Genomic DNA, 17659 nt, shown 5'->3' with positions numbered 1-17659 from the left:
GTAATCTAATAAGGAAGGAAGAATTAAATTAGGTGGGTCCTTTGGAACCTTTCATAGGTTCCTGATCTCTTAACCTAGATTACTGCAGTAGCCCCTTTTTTGTTACAATGCTTCAAATCTATCCCTTCTCCAATCCATTCTCCACATAGTTGCAATTGATCCTTGAGAGAATAGGTTTGCCCATGTCACTTTACTACCAGATAAACTTCATTGGTTTCCTATTATCTCTGTGGTCAAATATAAACTTCTTTGTCAGCATTTACTAGACTGACTCCAACCTACCTTTTAATTGTTACTGTCTACTGAGTCTCCTTCATAAACAATCAAACTTAACTTGCTATTGCTGATACACAGCTATTTAACTACTCCCTCCTATCCTGTGCAAAGTCTTTGCCTTCTGCCTGTGGTACTCTTCGCCTCCCTTCTGCCTCTTTTCATTTCTAGCCTAGGTGACAGTGACTCAACTGGCAATTTGCCTTATATTTATTTTGTGTATACTTATATGTGTTGTCACTGTCAATAGAATGTCAGGTCTCTGAGAGCATGTGCTTCATTTTGTCTTTGTATCCCCAGCAGCTAACACAGTATCTGGTGCTTAATAAATATGTATGCATTGATTGGTTGATTAGTTTCAAGAAGTTAGGATTGATGATAATAAAAACTAACTTTTATATAGTGTTTACTATGTACCAGGCACTATGCTAGGTCCTTTATTACTTTTTTCTCATTTGATCTTCACAACAACCTTGGGAGGTAGGTGCAATTATTATCCCCATTTTAAAAATGAGGATACTGAAGCAAAAATAAGTAAACTACTAATTAAAATGGTTAAGTCCAGCGTCACGCAGCTAGTAAGTGTCTGATGTTATATTTGAACGCAGATCCTCCCAGGATGCAGTTGCTAACCACTGTACCACCAAACTGCCCAATGGATGGATAGAAAGATAATAATTCACAACCTGAAACTGTACAAGGTACTCTGTACACAGTACTATGAGTTAAGTTGGGCAAAAATAATTAAATAATTGAAAGAAATGATAAATTTCAGCTATTGAGTAATGAAAATAAAGACATATTTTTTTTTCCAATTCAAGTTCAAGTGTCCCCTGAAATCCATGGACCACTTTAAGAACTCCTCCTCTAACTATGCCCAAAGGGCTATAAACACTTTCATACCCTTTGACCCAGCAATACCACTTCTAGGGTTTTATTGCAAAGAGATCATTGAAGTGGGAGGAAGCCCCATATGTACAAAATTATTTATAGCAGCTCTTTTTGTGGTGGCAAAGAAGTGTAAATTAAGGGGATGCCCATCAATTGAGGAATGGCTAAACAAGTTGTGGTATATGAATGTAACAGAATACTATTGTGCTATAAGAAACGAGGAGCAGATGGACTTCATATCTTCCTGGAGAGGTTTATACAAACTGGTGCTGAGTGAGAAGAGCAGAACCAGGAAAAATTTGTACACAATTACAGATACAACATATGTGTGATGACCAACTTTGATAGACTGGGCTCTTCTCAGCGATGCAGGGTTATAAGTCAACTGCAAAAGACTCATGTTGGAGAGAGATGTCTACATCCAGAGAAAGAACTAGAAAGGACAGAGTTTGAATGCAAATTGAAGCAAACTACCTGCTCTTTCTTTTTCTTGTTTGTTTTTGTTTCTTCTTTCCCATTGTTCACTCCATCCATTACAATCCTTCTTTATGACCTGATTAATGTCTAATATGAAAGTATTTGCAGATCCTATACATGATTGTAAACAGCCATGGTGGGGAGGATGGGAGGGAGGGGGAGAAAATTTGAAACTCAAGGAATTGTGGAATTGAATTCTGAAAACTAAAAGCAAACACATTAATAAAGACTAACAACAAAAAATAACTTTTCTAAGAATCCATAAATGAAAGTTACTAAAATCAACAAAGTATATTAAAGATATTTCCATAGACATAAGAAAGAAGTGAAAGGCCAAGTACTGTGAGATGACAATAAAATTTTAAAAGAGGATAGATCTTTAATAGACTACTTGATTCTTATTTTCTTGGGGGTTATTTTGGGGGGGGGGATCAAGGATAAAGATCTGTAGACTTGAAATGCTAGTGGAACGATGGAGAAATTGAATCATGAGACTGGTGAGGAGATAGAAAGATAACACCTAGCAGATTTAAACAAGATCAATTCAGCTAAAGTCAACAAGCATTTATTAAGTACCAACTACTATGTCAGGTGCTAGAGATAGAAAGGAGAGAGAGAGAGACAGAGGGGGGGGGAGGAGGGAGTGATAGAGAGAAAGAGAGAGAGAGAGAGAGAGAGAGAGAGAGAGAGAGAGAGAGAGAGAGAGAGAGAGAGAGGAAAGATGCTTATCCTGAAAGATTTTACATTTTAATAGATGAAACAACATGTGTAAAATATATACATAATGCTGAGAGGTAGTGCTGCATCCTGTACTTAATCATATTAGCTCCCTTTTCCCTCCTGGAAAGGGGTAACAATAACTAGCATCAAGGCCTTACCTATTCTAGAGATGCAAATAGACATACTCTGTTATAGTAACTACCGTGTTTCCCCAATAATAAGACCTATCCCGAAAATAAGCCGTCCCCTTACTGTGTAAGATTCCTCTAAAATAAGCCCTCCCCCAAAAATAAGCCCTATTGAGATTGCTACTGTAGTGAAGGTGATCCCCTGTGCTACACGTCCCCCCCCCCGCCCCCCGTGAAACGCACACTGTGCTCTGAGCTGCATCCAATCAGAGCTGCAGCAGTGAGCGCGTCATCCTGTTCTTTATTGAATTCATTATTGAATAAAGGTACATTTTTTTGTTCACATTTACCTGTTTATTACAATTGCTGTCAATGTTCATTAAAATAAGCCCTCCCCTGAAAATAAGCCCTCTGGTGTTTTTCTGTCCAAAAAAAAAATAATAAGACAGTGTCTTTTTATCGGGAAAACACGGTAGCTAACTTTTAGGTTGGGGTAAAATAATAGTGATTGGATCCATTTCTCTGAAGTTTTACAAAATTTTTGTTGAACAAAAGCAAAGTTATGAGTATGATTATAATAGCTCAGAGCTCCCAGTTTAAAAAAAAAAAACTCTTAACATTTGACTCTTACCTAATGGATTATTTTTGTGTAGCTCCAGTAAACTTATTTTTTCTATATTTGAAGCAAATTCAGTACCCTGGAAACATGTGGGTAAACGGACCAGAATATATTACAGTTTCTCTTACCGGACAGACTAAGGAAGGAAAGTTTGAGAAAAGGGCAGACTGCTTTTTAGAACTTCCTCAGTATTTAAAACAGTGAATATAACCATTATCCCGAGTCCAAGTCTTCTGTTGCAAGATGCTTACTGGAATCCCATGGCCCAATCTGACCATTCTCCTCTCTGTTACAGCTTAACCCTTTTGTAAATTTCAACTTTTACCTATCACACAAATTCTTTTCACTTCTACTTATTAAAACTCAGGTGAGATTGGAGACACTATCTCTCTGTTCCTTTTTTCACTCTGCTTTCCTACAGGCTATGCCTTTCTATTCTTAAATCTCCCACATGTTACTCAAATGCCCTTCCTGGATCAACATCATCATAGTCCAAATCACTCTCAGGGTTTGTGAGAATATTTTTGACCATAAACCCAAAATTCCAGGATCCCAGTCAGTTTCTCATCCTATCATAAATAAAAAACAAATACAAGGCTTTTTTTTTAAGAAAGACTAAAAATTGGAGGAATAAGAGAAGGCTACATTTAGGCTTAAGTCTTAAAGCTAGTTTAGGCAAAATGGTACATAAAAGGCACAAATAGTTTAGTTTGACTGGAATTTAGTATGTCTGATGTATAAGAGAATGCCTAATATACCTGGTAAACTAATCTGGAGTAAGATTATGACTAGATTTGACCATGACACCCTCTATTCAATAAACTCCAGTAGTTCCTTATCAATTCCAGGATCAAATATAAAATCCTTTATTAGGCATTGAAATGTCTTCATAACCTATGCTCCAATCCCTTCCACCACCAACAACATCACCACCACTTCCAGTCTTTTATACCTCATTTTCTCCATATATTCTATAATACAGGCTTTGCTTTTCTCACACAAGAAATTCCATTTCCCAAATCCAGGCATTTTCACTATCTCCTATGTTGGAATTCTCCTTATCTCTTCTTCCTTGCTTCCACCCTACATTCAATTCTCAACTAAAATATTACTTTCTACAAAGAAGCTTTTCTCTAGTCCCCTTAATGCTGTTTCCCTCCCTTTGTTCTTTATTTTCAAATGTTCATCTATACATTTACAGCTATGAACATTTATCATATAGATATACATTTGAGTGTATATGTGTGTACATATACATGTATGTATGGATGTAAGTATTATATTTGAACATCGTTGTTTACATGTTACTTCTCCCACTAAACTCTGAGTTCCTTGAGAAGAGGGATTGTCTTTTGCCTTTATTATCTCTAGTGCTTAGAACAACACTTGACAAGTAGAAGGAAGTTTAAAAAAATACTTCTTGACTAACTAAATGCCAAAGAAAGAAGTTTGTATTTTATTCTGGAGGCAAGAAGAAGCCACTGGAGTTTAAGGAGGAGGCATGTGAAATGGTCAAAACTGTGCTTCAGGAAAATCACCTTGGCAACTGTGTGGAGGATGGATTGGAGTAGGGAGTGATGAGATATTAAGAAAAATAAGAGACTATTGCAAAAATCCAGGTAAGAGGTCATGAGGCTAATGCTAGACAGGCAGTTATATAAGTAGAGAGAAAGGGGGATACATGTGAAAGACACTGTGTAAGTGGCATTGACAAGCTTTAACAACTCATTGATTAGAGGGATTGATGTGGAATGCAGTTGGAAATAACTGAGGCTTAGAATCTAGTCAACTTAAAGAATGGTGGTACTTTGGAAAGAAATAAGAAGGAAGAAGGATGCATTGGGGGGAGGAGAAAATGAGCTTTCTTTTTATGTGTCGTGCTTGAAATAACTATGTAAAATCATGTGAAATGTCTTAAATGCAGTTGGTGATATAGTGCCTCAACATCAGAAGAGATACAACAGTACATACATAGATTAGGAATCATGTGCTTAAAACTATAATCAGCCCTATGAGAGATCAAGTTTTTTGACCCAGACTATATCCCAGGGAATTGAAAATGCTACGTATGATGGTTTTGAATACAATACTGTTAATTTCTGTGGAAATCTGTGGAATGGAAAAATTGCTGCTGGACTGGATATGATCAAAATATATCCATATTTTTTCAAAAGGAAGATTAAAATGGATCACAAAACACTAATGATATCAATCCAAGGCAAAATTTTGTAACACATTATTAATTAGAGAGCTTAGGAGTATTTAGAAAGAGAAAAGTAATCCCTGGGAGCCAGAATATGCATTCTATAAGATCAAATCATTCCACATTACTCTGTCTCTCTCTCTCTCTCTCTGCCTCTCTCTGTCTCTCTGTCTCTCTGTCTTTGTCTCTGTCTGTCTGTCTCTCTCTTATTGTCTCTCTCAAAAGTTTCTGAGACTGGTAGATCAAGGAAATATTTTAGAAATCACATATTCAGATTTTAGCCAATCATTTGAGAGTATTTCATGATATCTTTGTAGATAACATGGAAAATCTAGTATAGAATCAATGATAGTACAGTCACATGTATTTGTAAGTAGATATTAGTAACAATAAGTTCTCCCCAAACATTGATATGAACCTCAGGGAAACTAAAATGGAGCACTCCCTACTCTTATTCTGTCAATCGAGGTGCTTGTTTTTTATCAGTGATTAGGATGACATCATTGGTTAGACAAAACTCTTTATGACACAGAAATTGGAGGGATAAATGATATTTATTGCTACTGTAATTTAATGAAGTAGGATTATAGGAATGTAACTTCAATCAATAAAGATTTTAGGCACTTACTATGTGCTAGACATTGTGTTAAATTCTAGGGATACAAAGAGGGGAAAAAGATCCCTGCTCTTAAGGAATGTTTAACTCTTTAAGGGGGAAATAACACTGTACAAACAAGCTATATACAAAACACAAAAGAAATAATTGACAGAAGGAAGGCACTATTATGAAATTATGAGGGATTGGGAAAAAGCTTCCTATAGAAAATGAGATTTTTGCTTAAAAGTGAAGAAAGTCAAGGAAGTCAGGAGCATTTCAACTATAAACATTCACCAAACATAAGCTTGTACAGGACCTTTACCCCGTATTTGTCATGTTGATCATAAGCAAAGACTGATACAAACAAGGCATGGCATTTTTCTCAATAACATCATTATAGCATTCCATACTTGTGAAAATGTCCTGAGTTGGAAGATGGAATGTCTTGTTTTTGGAAAAGCCAGGAGGTCACTGTCATTGGATCAAAGAGTATGGGTGTTGGAGTTTGGAGGATGAAGTATAAGAAGATGAGAATGATTCGTTGGGATAGATTAAAAAAGATTTAGAGGGGCAGCTAGATGACACAGTGAATAGAACACCGGTCCTGGAGTTAGGAGGACCTGAGTTCCAATACGGCCTTAGACACTTGACACACTTATTAGCTTTGTGACGTTGGGCATGTCACTGAACCCCAATTGCCTTGCATTCCCCCCTCCAAAAACAAACAAAAAAAGAAGGGCTTTGAGACAGCATGGTATGTTGAATACAAGGCCCACCTTGGAATCAGGAATACCAGGATTCCAGTCCCACTTTTAACACATACTGGCTACATGTGTGACTTGATCCTTTTGCAAGTCACCTAATCACTTCCTGTCCCAGGAAACTATTTAAGACTATAAATTGTAAAACAGGTGCCCATCTTCATTGGTAGAGAGAAATTTCTCTGTTAGTAAAATCATAAATCCTTTAAAAAAACACAACCCAAAACAAAAGGAAGCTACCATGCATAATTTACTCTGTGATGATGTTACAGAGAAAAATGTCATGCCAAGGCTGCAATCTATCTTTGCTTATGATCATCTTGACAAATGCGACATAAAGGTCTTGTACAAATCGATGTTTTGTGATAGTTTATAGTTTAGATGCAAGGGAAAATTATGTACACTGAGCATGTTTTGATGGATGCTTTATTTTCATTTGGGAACAATTGAATTTAAATATGAATGAAAAGTTTGAGGACCATTTTCTGGTAAAAACTATTTCATTGTGACCAAAAATTATAGAGAAATTCCTGCTGTGATTTGACTGCATTTCATTAAACAAATTAGGATAAGAAAACATCTCTTTCACCATATGGAGGTACTAGTTATTACTTATCCATATTACTGTTTCCCTATACAGTTTCTCTGGGTAGGATGCAAGCAGAAGGAATATATTGGAACTGAAGTTTGTGCAGAAAGAATGCTAATGGCTGATTTTTCCCTCAGAGTAATAAAGTGGCAGAAAATGAGAGATTTTCCTGAAAAGTCAGTCAAGTCTTTAAGTTTCTGGAGTCTAGCCAGGGGGAAGAGAGGGAAAAAAGTAAAGATAATGGTATAAAGCACTAAAGATAGGCAAGAAGTAAAAGCAATGGGAGAAGAGAAGAAAAAGACAAAGGCTTAATCTTGGGAAACGAACTGACATTTACCTGGAGAGGTGGCCAGTGGAGAAATATCTCGCTGTTTATAATCCTGCTCCTATTATCCTATAGGCTGCTGTGTGACCTTTTGGTGGAAGTCACTCTTTGGTCTTTGTGTAATTGTGTCCCTGCTGCCTATGCTATTAATGTGTGTGTCAAGAATAAGGATTTGGCTTCAGAGTATAGTAACAGAGAGCCAGGAAAACAGTCTACACAATGACTATGACAATGTAAATGACAAGAACAATAAAACAAAGCATACTCTGTGAAATGGCAGTGGCCTATCTTGACCCCAGAGAAGAGATGAGAAACTGCATTTCCCTCCTTTTTATTGGTAAAATGCAGGACTATGGGTGCAGGATCTTAAAATATATGCTGGCAGAAGTGATTGCTGGGATGGTTGGTGTTGCTTAACTGTTTCCCCTTTGTTACCTGATGTTTGTGCGTGGTGGTGATGGTGATGGTAGTGATGATGGTGGTGGTGGTAGTGAATGTGTGTGTTTGGTAAGGGGAGGGAATTATACCTGAAAATGATTGTTACAAAAATAAAAGTAACAATAATATTTTTGTAATCTTGAAATAAATTAATAAAAAATTTCTTTTTATCCTTGTCTTCACTTATAGGGTTTTAAGATGGAATTAATCTAACACATGTAAAACTGGTAATGTTCTTAGGTAATTCATGTGCACTTAATTTAAGAAGTCTTATATGGTCTTAACTTGGCAAATGTTTTTTAGCATTTATGATGGGATATGATACTTTAAAGAATGAACATGTTCTTTCAAATCTAGGTGGGGAGGGTTAGGGGGTTGTTATGGGAATGGGAATTTAAGATCTTCCCTGCCCCTATGCCCTTTGATAGGCTTAAGTGCACCTGGAGCCTGTGGCAGGAGGCTTGGTTTTCAGGAACATCCATGCCTTGGTGCTCTGTGATTGGGCAGTGGGTCAAGAGGGTTGTGATATTCTCTGACCCAGGAGACGTCTGTATATACCCTGCTGTGAGGCTTTGTTTTGGGGGTCACTTTGAGAAGTGTTGTGTGATTTGACCAGATGAGACTCTGGGCAGCCATTGAGCACCCCAGTTTTGAAAACCCAGATGCTGATGCTTCCCTCTCTGGTAAATGACTAGGTATGGATGCAATGGTCAGACAGTTGGAGGCCTGTCTGCTGATATGTTTCTCTGTATTTCTTGTCTGCTTGTAAGTTGTTTGTATTCTCTGAAGTTCAGGGTACTGACCTTTTTCCCATGAACCAGGTAAATGACATAAAGCAAGATTGTTAACCTGTTTTGAGTTGCTTTCCTTTAGAAAAGCAGATCTAAGAACCTGTGTTGGCAGCCACCCTGGGTATGCTGGGGTGCTTGTTGCTACAGGGGTCCAGGATTGAGAAGAAAAAAGGCAAGTATTAGGGTCCTATTAACTAGCTCCACAAAATCTCAGTAATAATTTATATTTCCCAAACTATGTAGACTATCTTTGGGACTCTATTCACAAAGCTTCTCTGAAAATTGAAAATGGATGATTATCATATTAATTTTGAAATAAAGATTTTCTTGGGCAGGGCTTTCAAATGCTTATCCTAAATTTTTTTTCCTAAATAAAACTAAATTTATACAATACCCCAGGAAAAGTTTTGATTATAAGTATATGTATAGTATAAAAAGTACAAAACAGATCAGAAGGTTCCTAATACCATTAATTCAAAGTGCATGACTACAGACATTGTATCATACAGGCAAAGGAGTAGGTGGAGGAGGATGAAGATGATTGTGCTTGAGGTTCAGCAATAAATAAATAAAAGCAGAAGTAGAGAAGATCTCTATATATTATAGTATATTCTACCATGCCGCAAACATTAAAAATGACCCAAAAATCCATTTCCAAATAATTCAGGAAGAAAAAGACAATGTGTGCACTTCAAATATTGTAGCTTCATACCGATCATCTACCCATTTTATCATACAGTAATGTGCATGGAGAGTATGAAGTATGTATACTTTTCTCCCAAAGGAGGACTATATTGACTAATGGTGGAAATATAAAAAAAACAAAAACAAAAACAAAAAAAAACAAAGTATAGGGAGGCTATAAAAATGGCTTACTCTGCATTCTTATGTCATTTACACTATCAAACTTAGAAAAACCAATCTTAAAAATAAGTGCCACATCATGGCCCAAGATAAACAAAACATCTCTCCTCTTATCTTCACTTTCTGCACTGATTTGGTAGAACATGGTGAATTTACCCTCAAAATCTGGAACACTCCCATAAAGAGGTTTTTGTCTATATTATGAACCTGTAGTAGGTTCAAAGAGGAAATGTTTTTTCTTGAACCATTTTAGAACTGAAAAACATCAGGTGCCACATTTATTTTATCCTGAACATTGCAATGTTTGGAAAGCTTGAATTAGAAACAAAAAACAAACCCATTCTATATTCCAACACTTCTTCCTTTCTAATGGAAGCTAATATTTAACATAAAAAAGACAAACTTGTAGCAGTGCCCTACAGCATATCCAGAGAGATTAAAACAAGGTAAATGCCCACCTATGTAGGTGAAACCTTCACAAAGGTCAACTGAAATAATCCAGAGCTAAAACTGAATCATGCAGGCCTTTGATGTAGTCCCTGAACAACCTATAGACAAGAATTATAAATAATATAGAAGGATATTAATGTAGAATTACATATAATATAGGAGAAAAATTCAATTATATACAGATGTGAAATCCCCTAGGAAATTGGCCCAGAAGTATTAGCCCTTGTGTTTTGCACAGTCCTGCAGATATGCATAATTGTTTCCTGAAGGTGGATCATCACTTTTAATAATCAGTGTATACAGTGTCTTCTCCACCCATGCAATGATGGCTCAAAAGTAAGATATAGGAAGAATAAAAGCCAAGTCATTCTTCCCAAAGACTTACTACATAACTAGGGGGAGCCGTGACTTTCTCGTTTTTGCAATACTATGTAAATTACTATTTTCTCAGACTATTAAAAGGGGAGGAAGCAATATACACAATAATGTCTCTCTTTGTCTTTAATATAAGGAATGCCAAATCCTCCAAATTATCTGCACTAGACAGTAAGGTCTGTTCTGCCTAATCACTCAGGAGAAAGGGTTTGAATAACTTTTGTGAAACTCCTGTTTGAGAATTGTTTTCAGGGGTGACTAAGTAGTGCAGTAAATAGAGTGCTGGCTCTGGAGTCAGGAGAACCTGAGTTCAAATCTGGCCTCAGACACTTGGCACTTACTAGCCATGTGACCTCGGGCAAGTCACTTAACTCCAATTGCCTGGCCTTCCCCCCTCCAAAAAAAAAAGCAAAAAAAAAAAATGTTTTCAAATGCCTCTCTGGTATTTAAGTTCTTTTTATTGATTTGTCAGATTTGCTTTCACAAAGGAAAACAAATGTTATCACTTATTTAAAAATGCCAAATCATATCTTTCAATAGAGAAATACCAAACTACATGTTGTTTAATATACAAAAATCCCATTTCTGCCCTCTACACCACCCTCAATGTTCATAAGGGATTAAAAACAAACATAGTTCAAAGAAAATTTTATAGCAGCATTAAGCTTTCCTCTCAAATACATAGCATCTTAAATATTTGAATACAGTCTTTTTTTTTTAAGATGGAAACTAACTTCAGAGTTCATTGAAGTGGAGAAAAAAATGAAAACAAAGTCCACTTAAAACTATTCTAGAAATTGTCTTTTGGAAGGATAGCAAGTGTACAAGTGAAGTGATGCCTTTCCTTTACTCATTCTCGGTACTCCGTCTTGAGAAACATTAGAGTCACCATTCTTCCTGTTTGGAAACAGGTAAAGATTCTGGTCCCTTCTCCTCTGGTTTCCCTGCAACTGCTTTCTTGTATTTACAAAGGACTTGGATAGATGTGTGTCTATTAGAACTTCTCCAAAATGCCCTTTGTCAATAATTCCACAGCATACTTTCTGTCTGTTCCAGTATGCGAGATCTAAAAAGAAAGACTGGTGTTCAGCTAGACCCAGAGTTGATCTCCACATCTGAACCATCATCAGACAGATTACTGTAACAAGGGCATTGAGCTGGAGAGGCATTTGAGGTGGTGCTAAGAGCGTCAGAATTGTGGCGTTTGAATTCTTTTTGCAATTTTTTGATCTGGTCGTTCTTTATTCTACTTCCAGAAAGAGGTGCCTTTTTCTTTGACTTTCATGTGGTCTTTAGACTGGGTCCAGCCCTTGCATCTACCATGTGATTCCATGTTGTTTGTTTGTTTTTGATCCTGCTGGTAGCTTTTTCTGTCTTTTCACCAGAAGCACACAGGCATTTCAGATGTCTCCTAAACAAATCTCTTGCAAACCAAAGCAACTCTGCAAATCCTTCTTGGGGTTTACTGTCAGTGAAATGAGAACTGGAGGACTTGGCTCTTCAAATATAGCAACCCTCTATACTTTGGTACATCTTTGGTTTGTGGAAAGCAAACATTTTGTCTTCTTGGCAGTAGCCTTCCTGGAGCAACTTTCCAAGTTCAATAATGAGAACAAGGGGTGGTATGCCTTACAAACCACCGGGTCCACATCTTCCTTAGATTGATCCTCTTGGTCTGCTAAACTCTTTTTACACTAAAAAAAAACACTTAGCTTTGACTCATCTGAAGTTATACATAAAGCTCCCACTTTCTATAGCATATTTCTACATATAGAGAAAAAAATATATATAGTATATTTCTATAGTATATTATGATTAGATCTGTGAGATCTCCTGACATGGAGATATGATGAATGCCTTATCAAACAAGTGACTTGTGTTTGGATACCAGCTCTGACACTTACTATTTATATAATCAGGGTTAAGTCATTTGCTATTTCTAAGTGTAATCTCTGTTTCTTCTGACTTTTGTTTCCTTCTTTATTTTAATATCTTAGGTATCCAAAAAGCCAAGAAACGTCAGACTGCACAGGTTCAGTCTGCCCATCATAAGCAGCAATCACTATATGTTTGTACTGTTTGAAGGAGCTATCTTTAGGTGGTGCTAACTAATGTAAAACAATGAGGTTGGCAACTGGCTGAAAATATAGTCTCCTCCTTATTTTGTACATGGAATAATTGAAGCATGGGGAAAACCTGCTTCATATATTCAACTGTACATGTGTGTGTATGTGTCTGCACATGTATGGAGTAAATTCTATTTTCAAGATTGCTGAGCAAAATGCATATACTAAAATTTCTCATACTTGATGAAGAAAATCAGAACAATTATCAGGATGATCCAAACCCTGTAGCTAATATAATCTAGTTTCTCCATGGTTTTAAGCCCTATTATTATGAATATTTTGTTAATAGGATTGAGAAAAAAAGAGACTGGGGTAACACTGTAGCACATAGTAAAGCAATATTGTTGTGGTTGTCTTGGCTACTTGAGACTTTTCTCTTCATTTACATTATGTATAAACTGCTAGTGTGATAAGCCTGTGGGAAGATATTTAGGGGCAAAATTAGTGTCGTGTGTATGTATGCATGTTAGTGTGTATTTGTGGTTCCCTTTGGCACTGCTTTTTATTTCTTTGTATCCTAAATACAAAGATATTTATAGATACAAAGATATTTATAGATACTTATATTTCTTTATATCTGTGTATCTTAGAACAGTGCGTAGTACACAGGAGATACTTAATAAATGTTTATTGACAGACTTGTCTTTGATCAACTAAGAACTTTGATTATCCAGTATAATCGCTTTGTGGTTAATACTATTGATGGAGTCTGTTTACTTGATTTGAAAATATCACAAATTTAAATATCTGTGATACTTGGAAGTCTCACAAATATTCCACCTGCATTGATAAGTAACCCTGTTATTAATGTAAACCTAGAAATTTTCCCACCATCCCTAGACGCTGGACTATTCACTGAATCTCCCAAGGTCTCAGTTTCCTTAAAATGAACAGAGAGGACAAGACATGTTTTTAGAGGCATGTTTGGACAGCTGCTTCAATGAAAGAGGAAAAAATCAGGAATCTTCAATAGCTAGTTTTAACTATTGAAATTCTTATAATGTAGACTTTGCTTTAAATTATGAATTCCTATGTACCCTATTAGCACCATCAGTGAAAATGTATTATAGCTATAAGCTTATTTTAGGGACCAGAGAGCAATTCAGGGTTTTTCTGCTGTGTTTTTTTTTTCTTTCTAAAAATGAAAAGCATGAGGCATGAATCTTTTTTGGAGCAGTTGAGTGGGCATTAACAAAAGAACTGAAGAATCAAAAAGTGGCTTACAGCTGAAAGTTAACATAAGCTATGTCAGTTATGCGTGTTCAAAATATCATTACTGAACTTGGGGCCTTAAGAGATTCACTCCAATTGACTTGGTACTTCCCTCTCTAGTAACTGACTAGGTATGGATGTAATGGTCAGACAGCTGGAGGCCCTGTCTGATGGTATTTTTCTCTGTCTGATTTTTTTTTTCTGCTTGTGACTTCTGTTTGTATTCTCTGAAGTTTAAGGTGCTGACTTTTTCCCCTGAACTAGGTAAATGATATGTGTTTGATTGATTAAAGTAAGATTGTTAACCAATTTTGAGTTGCCTTCCTTTAGAAAGGCAGATCTAAGAACCTGTGCTAGCAGCCATCCTGGGTATGCTAGGGTGCTTTTTGTTATGTTAGGTTGTGAAGCACAGTCTGCCTCTATGTTATTGTAGACATAGAAGATTAAGTGAGTTTCTACTCACTCAGCATTTAAAACAGCTTATACCCAAATTAGAGTTCCAAAGCTGAGTGCATTTATATCCCATGGAGGTTGATTTGTTTCAGTCTTATTTGACAAGATACTTGAGTGGTTTTCTATTTCCTTCTTTAGCTCATTTTATAGATGAGGAAACTGAGGCAAACAGGGCTAAGTGTCTTGCCCAGGATCACACAGCTAGTAAGTGTCTGAGGTAAGAATTGAACTCTGCTCTTCTAGATTCCAGTCCTGACACTGTCTCCACTGCATCACCTAGCTACTTATTCTCCAAGTCTACTCCAGTGGATGCTGCTATGAATTGTGAGGTATAGTTAATTTTCTGCAGCAGGACAAATGACAACATACCCATGTTTATATGATGAGATGGAATCTATTATTTCTATAATAGTTCCCTCAGTTGCTTGTAACCTTCCCCCCAAAATATCATTGTACATATTTTGTATTAAACATATTCCTGCTAGTGTCCCCAAAATAGAATGTAAGCTTGTTGAGGTCAGAGACTGTTTTATTTCTGTCTTTGAATCTTCAATGACTCACACAATGCCTAACACATAGGAGAGACTTAAATATTCTTGCTGGATAAATGAATGAATCTTCCATTTGCAGATTGTATAACTGAGGCTCAGAGAAATGCTTTATACTCACTGATCTTAGCTAGTAAGCATCAGAAGTGAGAAGTTGAATCCAGATGTTCCCGATTCCAAATCTGGTACTTTATTCATCATGTTGAACTTTCTCTCACTGTCACCCATTCTTATTATTTGATATCCTGGGACCAGGATCCTGTATCTGGAGCATAAACCCGTGTAAACTGGTATCATTCCTATTCATTCTCTGAGGAGGCTGGTGAGCAGAGATTTAGGTGATATGTGAGTTTTCATAAATTATATCAAGAGGACATTATCAAATGTATTCCCAGCAGCTTCATAAAATGAGGCTAGGGGTGGCTAGGTGACACAGTGTGTACAGCACCTTCTCTAGAGCCAGGAGGAACTGAGTTTGGATCTGGCCTCAGACACTTAACACACACACACACACACACACACACACACACACAAACTAGCCATGTGACCTTGGGCAAATTGATGAACCCCAATTGTCCTCCAAAAAGCAAAAAAAAAATCTTCCAATAACAATGGCTTATTTGGTTCAAAGCCCATAATTTATCCTTCTTTCCCATTCTCATCTGGTATTAAAGAAAAGGCGATAATCGTACCAACTGATATGTCCTAGAGCTCAGGTACCATTGGGTCTACAGAACCCCAGACCTGCAGCTGAGTCCAGAGGTCATCAGTTTGAAATCCCTCATTTTTCAGTTGACAAAGCTGAGACTTAGGAAGGTTAAATGACTCGACTGGAAACCCCCAGATACTAAGGATCAAAAGGCAGGATTTAGAAGCAGGTTCCCTGGCTCCAGGACAGGTCCTCTTTGCACTCTACTGTATCTCAAGCCTCTAGTCTTAAAAAGCCCTAGCTTTAACAGTCTGGCCCTGGGACAAAGACTGCCATTTGATTCCTATGGATCATTGGATGCTAATTAAGATCATCACAGAATGTTACAGCTGGAAGGAAACATGAGGTGTGCACACAGAGGGACTTATAATTAGCTGCAAATTTAGCATTTTTACCAGCAGCCTCCTCCCAACTAAGGCAGAACGTGACTTTTAGGACAAAATCTTTTTTGAAGTTTATTATCATTGGTTCTAGTAAAAATAATTGAGAATTATACAGCACTTTATTTTTAATTTATTTATTTTGAGTTTTCAACATTCACTTCCATAAGATTTTGAGTTTTGAATTTTCTCCCCCTCCCTTTTCTCCCCTCTCCTCCAGACTGTGCAATCTGATATAGGCTCTACATACGGATTCATATTAAACATACTTACACGTTAGTCATGATGTAAAGAAGAATTAGAACTAATGGGAGGGATCATCAGAAAGGAGAAACAAAATCAAATAATAAAAGAAAAGGGGAGCAAATAGTATGCTTAGAACACATTCAGACTCCAAAATTCTTTATCTGGATGTGGACAGCATTTTCCATCATGAGTCTTTTGGAGTTGTCTTAGATCCTTGCGTTTCTGAGAAGAACTAAGTCTATCCAAGTCAGTCATCATACAATGTTGTTGTTGCTGAGTACAATGCTCTCCTTGTTCTGCTCATTTTACTCAGCATCAGTTCATTAAGACTTTCCAGGTTTTTCTAAAGTCTGTTTGTTAATCATTTCTTATAGCACAATAATATTCTATTACATTCATATATCACAACTTGTTGAGCCACTCCCCAGTTGATGGACATCCCCTCAATTTCCAATTCTTCGTCACCACAGACCTACTGATCTTAGAGATGCTACAAATATGTTTGTACATGTAGGTCCTTTTCCCATTTTTATGATCTCTTTGGGATACAGACCTAGAAGTGGTATTGCTGGATCAAAGGGTATGTACAGTTTTATAATCTTTTGGGCATCATTCTAAATTGCTCTCCAGAATGGTTAGATCAGTTCACAACTCCACCAACAATGCATTAGTGTTCTAATTATCTCATATCTTCTCCAGCAATTATCATTTTTCTGTTTTGTCATGTTAATCAATATGACAGGTATGGTGTGACACCTCAAAATTGTTTTGATTTGCATTTCTTTAATCAATAGCAATTTAGAGCTATGTAATACCTTTACATCATAAAGTACATAATGTACATTGGGGTAGCAAAGTGGTGAAGAAAATATAACTCTGTGTCTGGGGTCAGGAAGGTTGGTTGGTGATTTGGTTGTTCTTCATTCTTGAAGATGACCAAAATGACATCATGATGTTAGAGTCAAGTTACAGTGGCTGATGAGATAAATCACTATGAGCTCAGCATGTTCTTCCACAGGTCAGGCAAGACCTTAGTTCAAATGTTACCTCAGACACTTACTAGTTGTGTGACCTTGGGCAAGTAAGTCATTTAACTTGTCTGTCTCAAATTTCTCAATTATAAAATGGAGATAAATACAGAACCTACCTCTCCCCCCCCCTCCGAGGATTGTTGTGAGGATCCAATGAGACATTATTTGTTAAGCACTTAGCACAGATCCTGGCATATAGTTTGTGTCATGTAAATGTTAGCTCCTGTTATCGCTGGTATGATTTTTTTTTTACTATATTCTTTTGAACTTAACAACAAACATGAGATGGGTAATGCAATTATATTTCATCCCTATTTTAAAGATGGAAAAACTGAGTTTCAAAATAATTAAGTGACTTGCTCATGGTCACACAGTAATTATCAAAACCAAGATACAAATTCAAGTCTCTCATCAAAGGTTTCAACGACAACATTCAACTCACAATAACATGC

The 17659-nt window shown here is 36.7% G+C and overlaps 1 protein-coding gene and 1 pseudogene across 1 annotated transcript in view; both read right to left on the bottom strand.

Moving 5' to 3' along the window:
* OLFM3 (olfactomedin 3) overlaps positions 1–17659 on the bottom strand; it is a 279691-nt gene that overhangs the window by 175862 nt on the left and 86170 nt on the right. The gene's annotated exons all lie outside the window — the stretch shown is intronic.
* LOC138162206 (SIN3-HDAC complex-associated factor pseudogene) lies at positions 11388–12059 on the bottom strand (annotated as a pseudogene).

Source organism: Petaurus breviceps, unplaced genomic scaffold (genome assembly GCF_028583685.1).
Source record: "Petaurus breviceps papuanus isolate PSGF00001 unplaced genomic scaffold, PetGlider_PUasm1.0 186, whole genome shotgun sequence".
Lineage (NCBI taxonomy): Eukaryota > Metazoa > Chordata > Mammalia > Diprotodontia > Petauridae > Petaurus > Petaurus breviceps.
Note: the sequence above shows the minus strand (reverse complement) of the source record. Positions and strands in the feature narration are given on the sequence as shown.